At 28.0% G+C, this 9,357-nt stretch overlaps 1 pseudogene; it reads left to right on the top strand.

The window, feature by feature from the left end:
- The window catches only part of LOC105853077 (cucumisin-like), a 9,806-nt pseudogene extending 3,767 nt beyond the window's left edge, over positions 1-6,039 (top strand).
- The last annotated feature ends 3,318 nt before the right edge of the window (positions 6,040-9,357 follow it).

The following is a 9,357-nucleotide window of genomic DNA, read 5'->3' as shown; positions in this document are numbered from 1 at the left end:
TATATATATATATATATATATATATATATTAATTGTAACTTAACAAATATCTACATATTTATTAAAATTACCATTTCACCCGTAACACATTAAATTCTCCGTAAAGGATTCACCGCACTTAATTTAATTTATTTATCGACGAGTAATTCTAATCGGCATCGAAATATCTTTTGATCATATAAACTCCAAAATATTATAAACTTTGGCTAAAAAGCCTCCGAGCCAAAATCCCAAAATACACAAAAATACATAAAGTGTACTTTAAAATTATGGGTCTTACAGACAGGTTGACCAAATCTTCCCATTTCATACCCGTCAGGACTACTTATGATGTGACTAAGCTTGTAGAGATCTACATTGCCAAGATTGTCAGACTACATGGGCCACCCTCCAACGTTGTGTCAAATAGACACCCGAAGTTCATTTCTTATTTGTGGGGAGCATTACATGAGGCGTTGGGTACTAAGTTGAGATTGAGTTTGGCCTATCATCCTTAAACCGATGGACAAATAGAAAGGACTAAGACCGTGTTGTTGGACGAGCTAGGAAGTTGGGATAATATGTTGCCTCCCGTTGAGTTCACCTATAACAGCAACTATCATGCGAGCATTGGGATGGCACCGCGCGAGGCTCTGTATGGGCGTAAGTGCCAAACCCCCTTGTGTTGTGGGGCCATAATTGGTACAACAGACCACATATAAGGTTCGTCTTATCCAAGAAAGGATGAAGACAACACAAAGTAGACAAAAGAGTTATGCCGACCAACGGAGGAAATCACTAGAGTTTCAAGAGGGTGAAAGATCCAATAGTTCAACATATTTGGATTCAATAAAGAAGTTGCTGGAGAAACAACAATAGACCACCTCTGCTTGATGCATAACATTTTGAGTATTGGAAGGACATGATGGAAAGTTTTTTTTTATTTCACAAGGTCATGAACTTTGAGACTTGATTGAAGATGGTTATATTGCTCCAAAGAATACTAATGGCATTGAGATTCCAAGGAAAAAGATGGATGTTAATAAGAGAAAGATGTACAAGATACATCATAAGTCCAGAACATTCATGAAAAATGCAATCACTTTTAAGGAGTTTTACAAGTGCACTAACAAGGAGACATCAAATAGTATTTATGATAGTATGATTATGACCTATGAAGGAAGAAAGAAATTTCAAGAAGCAAATGCCAACTTTCTAGTAAAAAAGTATGAGTTGTTCAAGATGGAAGAAGATGAAGATATTCAAACAATATTTTCCAGATTCTAGACTCTAGTCTTAGGATTAAAGATACTTGATAAGATTTATACTACTATTCATCATTTGAAGAAGATACTAAGTGAAGGTGCAAAAATGGGAAAGGAGTTTGAATTGCATTTGACAAAGTTGATAATTTTTTGTGAATTTCATGAAGGCTGGTTGGTTCTTAGGAATTACTTAGATAAGAAGAAATCAAATTCAAAGGCAACAAACAATGAAAGCATAAATAATTGGACACAGATTTATCCTGGTTCACCACTAACATTGTTACATCCAGTCCCCTCATACAAAAGGCTTTAATCAACTAATTCAAATACTTGAATTACAAAGCACCTAAGCCTCCAAGACAATCTTCCCAAACAATCTGACGACCCCAGACTTTTGAGGAACTAATCACCTTGACCCTAGAAGCCAAGGCATCTCAAACAACCTAAGAACCCAAGACATTTGAGGAACGCAAACACCTTGACTCTACCAGCCAAGTCTTCTTCACACAACCTGACAACCTCAAATTGTTGAAGGCACACTAATAGTTCTATCGGGTTTGAATACAAATGTTTGGAGTTTGAGTAGTTGGTTTTAATAAGCATGTTATGTCAATGACTATCACAATCTAAGAAAAATATTCATAAAATATTTCTCATTCGAACAAGTGTTTCTCTCTTTGAACTCTAAGATGAATTTGGAATTTTGAGCTTGAGTTCTTCTACTCTTTTCTGATTTTTCGATGATCGTCTTCTTCAACCTTAAGTATTTATTTATAGATAATAGTAGGGCTTTAATTTAAATCTGAATCAAATCTTATTTTACATTTTCTTCAATTATAAATCTGAATCAAATCCTGTTTTAGATTTTCTTCAATTACACAAATCTTTTTTCATACTGTATGAAGTCAAATATATTGTTCTCATAAAATACTTTTGTTATCATCAAAACTCTAATTACGAAACCAACTTTGTTCCAACAATCTCCCTTTTTTTGATAATGACAAAACTTGTATTTTTTATAACAAATTTTCTTTATATTTCTTTGACTCCCCCTAAGTCTAAGTATCCTTTTCTCATAGACATTGTTCGTATTTTGTTAAGATTTCTTTCACAAGTTATTCAGATGAAACCTCTTTCCTATTTCTTGCTTTGATCTGGGCAAGAACATAGTGTTGGACCAGTTCTTGAACTTTCACCCGTGGGAATATGACTAAGTCCAATTCAGTATTTTGTTATTTGTCAAAATATGAATCATATCTTTGTAAATAATAAATGTGTCTTACTGTGAGTGTTTCTTCTTATAAACAATTCTTAATCATATCTTCTTGAAAATAATTTATATTTTCTTATAGATAAATCTTGATCACATCTTCTTGTAAATAATTCATATCTTCTTGTGATAAATCTTGATCAAATATTGATCAAATCTTCTTGTAAATAATTCAGATCTTATTGTTGATAAGATGTTGATCATGTTTTCTTTCAAATTTTGACCATATCTTCTTCTCAACTTGGTCAAAGATTTTCTTGAATTATAAATCTTAATCAAATCATATTTTGGATTGTTTTAAAAAATACGAATCTTCTTTCATACTCTATGAAGTTTAATATATTATTCTCGTAAAATACTTTTGTTAATATCAAAACTTTAAGTATAAAGCCAACCAAAGAGTCTACAATTTTGTGAGGTCTCTGTTTTTTTAAAACCAAATCAGTCATGGCAAAGACTTAGGAAATAATGAGAAAAGCCACTCGTGACCAAAATGGAATTTATCTCAAGTAAGTTTCAACTAAAGAGTTTCAATTGTGATAACCTAGTGCTCCTAAGCTAATCATTACAACTCATAATTGAAGCTAATCTTCTTTCAACAATTTGTATGCATCTGACTGACGTCTAAATCACGACTCCATTACAACTTTATTGGCATCTCTTATTATGTGTAACTAACTCCTTAAATTATACACATATAAATATACACAGCAATTATACACATACAATGCAAATAACATAAACAAAGTAGACAAATAAATATTAAAAGGATATAATAAAGTATATTCATTTATCTCAAATATACAATTTGAAGATTCTAATACAAATGTTAGATGCCACTGTATATGATTCTATAATATATAACCCTCCATAAATGGTGTGAATCTTAAATGTACAATCACTAATAGACCAATATGATTCACTAAAGTCATTCTCTCAAAGACTAGTACAATGATGCCTATTATAGGTCATCACGACTCAATAATCCCTACTTGAAAAAGATGAGTTCATTTTCAATAACCACACCCATATGGTCCATCACGATCACCTTATAACTATGAAATCCATGAACATACAATACAATTCTCCATATATACTAATTCATTTCAACTTTCATATAACTCAACATGTGTAAACATATCAATTCATTTTCATACAACATTGTGTAAAATTACTTGACACATATATCTACATATGTCACCTATATCAAATAACAGCACATAAACACATATTACATCAAATAGTAGAACCACATAAACAAGTATAACCTACGCATGCTATAGTAAAAAATGGAATGTGCCCTTACCTCATTGAGCTTCCATAATTGAAGCAAACTTATACTACTTAATAATTTCCACATCTTCAATAGACAAAGTCCTGAATCTGTCTCCTTTTCTTAACATTTGATAAAGTAAAGGGACTAATTAGAATAGGGTCCAAAGTCTTAATTAAAGCTACCCGTTTAGCCTAAAAGGTATCATAATCTATGGCTTACTTTTCTCACTGTAAATATGATGCATAGTCGTGAGACATCAAAAACGTTTTTAAAAAACCTTTCTTGACAAAATGCTTATTACTTCAGTTTTCAAATTTAACATATTCTCAGGTAATCCTTTAAGTACTTATAGTTCAATGTATGTTTATTCCAAAAATAAACTCATCTTATGAATTCTTTAGAAAGGTGGAAAATTTTGTAAGTGTAGTTTTACAGTTTTTACATTACAGTTTTCCTACGTCCAAACCATAACTTTTCAATTTTTATTAATATTATGTCTGGGAACATCAATGGCATATTCACAGTGCAGCAGGATACATCAAGTCATACCATTTTGCATGGTCACCTGCTGCTATTTGTTCAGCTCTAATCATCATCCGTAAAAAATTATTAATATTTGATTGGAATTGTCTTTTTTAAAGTTGATTATTTTTAACTAAACTATTCATTAATTAAAAATCACTAGTTATTTTTTAATTTATTAATCCACTTTGACTTGCAATAAAATTACACATTTTAGCGTTTTTATATCGTGTTGAATAAAAAAGACATTGTTATCTTCAATTAATTGCTTCTGCATTGCTATGGTACCTTTTAGTCTGTTATTGTTAAGTATTTATCTATCTACGAGAGGTTATTATTGAATATTTGAACTAATATTGAGTAAATCTTGTTCTTGAAATATATGAAATAAGTTTATTTTTCTATTTTTTATTTTATTTTAATCCATTCGCTTGATATATGCATAGTTTCACACGTCAGTAACGGTAAATCTTAAATTTATCTAATCAAATTTTTACTTAAAAGTTATTTACGCTCAAAATTTATTTTATTTTTTACATTTTCAATTATATAATTATTTCATTTAACTTTTCAATGTATCAATCATATTTCCTATTTTTGATCTCTTTATTTTTGCTTAATTTTTCTTTTTCTTCTTACACTCTCTCATCTCTCACACATTTTTTTAATTAAATCATCTCTCACACTTTTACCATATGTTTGTTTTGCATTGGACATAAACAATTTTGAAAGAATAGGTAACAAAAAACTAAAGGATAAAAATTAGTAATGATATTTTAAATTTGAGCTCAAAATGAATTATATATACTTGGATGGTAATGTAAAATTACCCATGACATAGAAATAGAAAGAATTCCGAATTACTTACAAGTAATATATATATATATATATATATATATATATATATAGATGTAAATAAAGAAGATTTTTGAATAGTAATATAAAATTAATATGAAATATTCAAAATTACTTATAAGTGATATATAATGATAGATGTAAATAATAAATAATATTTTTAAATGATTGTTGAAAGTTGTCTCCTACTATTTAACAAATTATTTATATGTTAAAATAGATGTGCATTGCATATTTACTTATCATAAGAGGATAATGTATTTAAGATTTATGACTTCATGTGAGTATAATTTACTTAGCATGTTTAAAGTTAACATAAACAAACAGTGTTTGTTTTATTTGCTACAACTAAACAAACGAGTCCCATAAATAATTATGATGTTGAATTTGTTTATAGAGCAGGTTAAATTGACCCTATTAAGACTGTCAATTCTGACTTAATATATGATGTCAGTGGAATTGACTATCTAAGATTTTTATGTGGACAGGATTTCAACGCAACATTTTTGAAATTTTTCACAAGGAATGAGAACAACTGCTCTGAGTCAACGATAGCAAGAGATTTAAATTATCCATCATTTGCTTTCAAATCCCCACGACCCAAACATTATCTAAGTGGAAGTATTTTTAAGATTATTACAAATGTTGGATTATCGATGTCTACATACAAAGCAATTGTAACAGACCCTAAAGGAGTCAACATTTATGTGAAGTCTGATATTTTGTCATTCACTTTATTGGGAGAAAAACATACTTATGTTCTCAATGTAGATGGAGCAATGAAGGAATCTATTGAATCAGGTTCTTTGATTTTGGATGATGGTAAATATCAAGTGAGAAGCCCCATTATTATATTTGATGAACAAGCGTAGAAATGCAAGAGTAGTGTCAATTTATATGGGATAAGTTGCCTATATATTGTAATAGTTTATTTACTATTTTTATATTATTATTGAATAAATTGTATATTATTGGCAAACAAAAATATACACTTGTTAAAAAAATAAAGTATGAAATATATCTTCATATTGTTCTTTGATTCATGATCAAACTCATGATTTTTTTGTTAGACTCGCATCTAATATTGCAAACAAAACAAAAACAAAAACAAAAGTTAGGAGTATGGCCATATTCAATCCGCACACAACCATTCTTATCAAAAGATGAAAGAACACAAAACCATAGTGTGTAAGAGTGAGAATATCCACTACAATATATCTGACATTTTAGATTTATAAACATTTGGAAAATATTACCTTCTCATGAACATATGTTATTAAACACAAACCTCATTTCCACATCCTCAATATCGGTTGCCTCTGTTCATCATGCTTGTCCTCCATGCTACTTATCACAGTCTTTGTCCTACATAACAAAAATTGCTTTGCCCTCTAGAAAAAGGAACAATATTATAATTTACAAATGCAAAAATTAAGTAAATCTATATTAGAATCTGTACTTGTACTTTACAATTCATTTTTTAAATAAATTTTATGTAAAGCATATCAGTATCCAAGTAGAAATTATTAAGAAAGGTGAACAAAACCTAATTTGAACTAAATATGTATCAAATTTGAATTAAAAAGAAAGAGTAAGTTTACTAAGCAAACACTCTATAAATACTCCTGTTACTCTATCTCTCACCCTCACTCATTCATAATCTCTCTCGCAATATTCTTATACTTCTTCTTCTCTTTCTTCTTCTTCACAACACAAAGTCACAAACCTTCAATACAAAACAACTAGAATCTCTCTCTCTCTAAAACATTTTGATATATATATAGTAAGAGATTTCAGAACATACACACATACATATTATAGTATGCATTTTGATATTTATACTCTTAACTCTCCTTATTGTAACTGTGAAATTGGAAACACAAGTATATTATTTTCAGTTGAATTTCAAAAAATGCAAACTATCAACACTTGAATGACTTATGCAAAAACTATCAAGAAAAAGAAAGTAAAAAGCACTCTAGGTTTGTTAATTCAAAAGACACTCAAATTAATTAAAAAAGTATATTTTTTTATCTTTTCTTTTTGTTATATATTGATGAATCTTGATCTTGAAATTTATAAAATAGGTTTATTTTCATTTATTAATTTTGATCCGTTCTCTTCGATATGCATAGTACTTCAAATGACGGTAAATCTTTATTTTATCTAATCATAATTTTAATTGTAAGGTTATATTTATTCATAAAATATTATTTTATTTTTCACATAACTACATAATTCTCTCATTTATATATTTCCATTGTATTCGTCTTATTTCCTATTTTCTATCTATTTATTATTTTTGCATAATTTTCTTTGTCTTCTCTCATTCTGTCTCTCATCTCTTACACTTTAATTATCATATCTTTATTTTGGATTTTATATAAATAATTTTGAAAAATAGAGATAAAAAATTAGTAATGATATTTTAAAATTGAACTTAAAGAAATAACTTGAACTTGTATAGTAATGTAAAGTTACTTATTATGAAAAAATGTCTATAAACAAATAAATTATTTAAATCTAAATGAAACCATTCCCATATATGTTTTATGGTGAAGTGTAGGCGAGCTATAATTGTTAGAACCATTTGCTAACTAACATATAATTTAATACAAATTTATGCAAAGGAATATGCTGATATTAACATTTTCATATATATGTTGATATCTATGTTAATAACAAACACTATTAATCGGTTTGTTGTTGTTTCATTAATTACTAGTTTGAAAACGGCTTCCGCTGATCTTTTACTTCTCCTCTTTACTTTGACTTCACTTTTGCTAAAATGATACTTTTTTTCTTTTTATTAAATTATTATCTTGGTTCATGTTAAGTGGCTTAATTGCTTTGGTGGCTAGAATAAGTACATTTTTCTTGTTTATATGATAAATATGATGTTTTTTATTGTAGCCTCACATTACCTAAACCAGCCATAAAATGAAAGATGAAACTTCTTCGCTATTCATTTATCAAAAGATGCTACAAAAAATTGAAAAGAGGTTATATTTCATCAATTTCTCCATAAAGAGGTTATCTTTTTTATTGTAGCCTCACATTACCTAAACCAGCCATAAAATGAAAGATGAAACTTCTTCGCTATTCATTTATCAAAAGATGCTACAAAAAATTGAAAAGAGGTTATATTTCATCAATTTCTCCATAAATACTTAGTACTTTTGTATAAAGAAACTGAAAAGTAATGGTAAACTATTCATTTATAAATAGTATTTCAACAACAAAGTCTTTGTTGTAAAGCTAATAGATAAAAAAGCTGACAAAATGGCTTGTGTATGTAGACAATAGTTTTTCTATTGAAAAATTATCTATACTTTCTCCTAGTATAATTGTATATTTGCTCACTATAAAAATTGATAATGTAGGAGTTGATGGGGTGGTGTATGTCTTTTTTGATGAAAAGAAGCAAATCATTACCACAAAATCATGGGATTTTATAGGCTGCCCTCAACATGTGGAGACATAAAACCTTGAATCTGATATCATCATTAGAGTGATTGATTCTGGAATCTGGCCATAATTTCCTACTTTTGATGATAAAGGATTTAGTCCACCACCAAGCAAATCAAAAGAAAATTGCCTAACTTTTAATTTCACCTACAACAAGTAATAGGTTTATTTTTTTTTCAATACCCTCATTTAAAAAAAAAAACACTAAAATACCCCCATTTGAAAATTAAACACCAAAATGCCTCCTTTTTTTTTTACCTACAAGTCGCCATTTGGAATGGCGACTTCCTTAAGGAAGCCCAAGTTCCAAATGGCGACTTCCCACTTGGATTTTAAAAAAAAGAAGAAAAAAAATTCAGTTTTTTTTATTTTTTATTTTTAATGGAATTATATATATAACTAATTAATATAATTTATCAAAATACATAAAAAATAAATAAATAGAAATTTTAAATTATGAAAAAAATTTAGTAAACCTAAGTTCCAAATGGGCATTTATCAAAGGTTGTTTTTTAAATAAAAAATATTTCAATTTTTATTGAAATAACAAAAGTAATATATATATAATTAATATAATTCATAAAAATAGATAAATATAAAATTTAAATTATGATAAAATTTTAGAAAATTCAAGTTTGAAATGCCAATTTTTCAAATGTTTTTTTTTTTAAAAATTATTTTAATTTTTGTTGAAATAACAAAAGTAATATATATATATATAT

Source organism: Cicer arietinum, chromosome 2, assembly GCF_000331145.2.
Source record: "Cicer arietinum cultivar CDC Frontier isolate Library 1 chromosome 2, Cicar.CDCFrontier_v2.0, whole genome shotgun sequence".
Taxonomy (NCBI): Eukaryota; Viridiplantae; Streptophyta; class Magnoliopsida; order Fabales; family Fabaceae; genus Cicer; species Cicer arietinum.
This window is presented reverse-complemented; position numbering and strand designations above follow the sequence as displayed.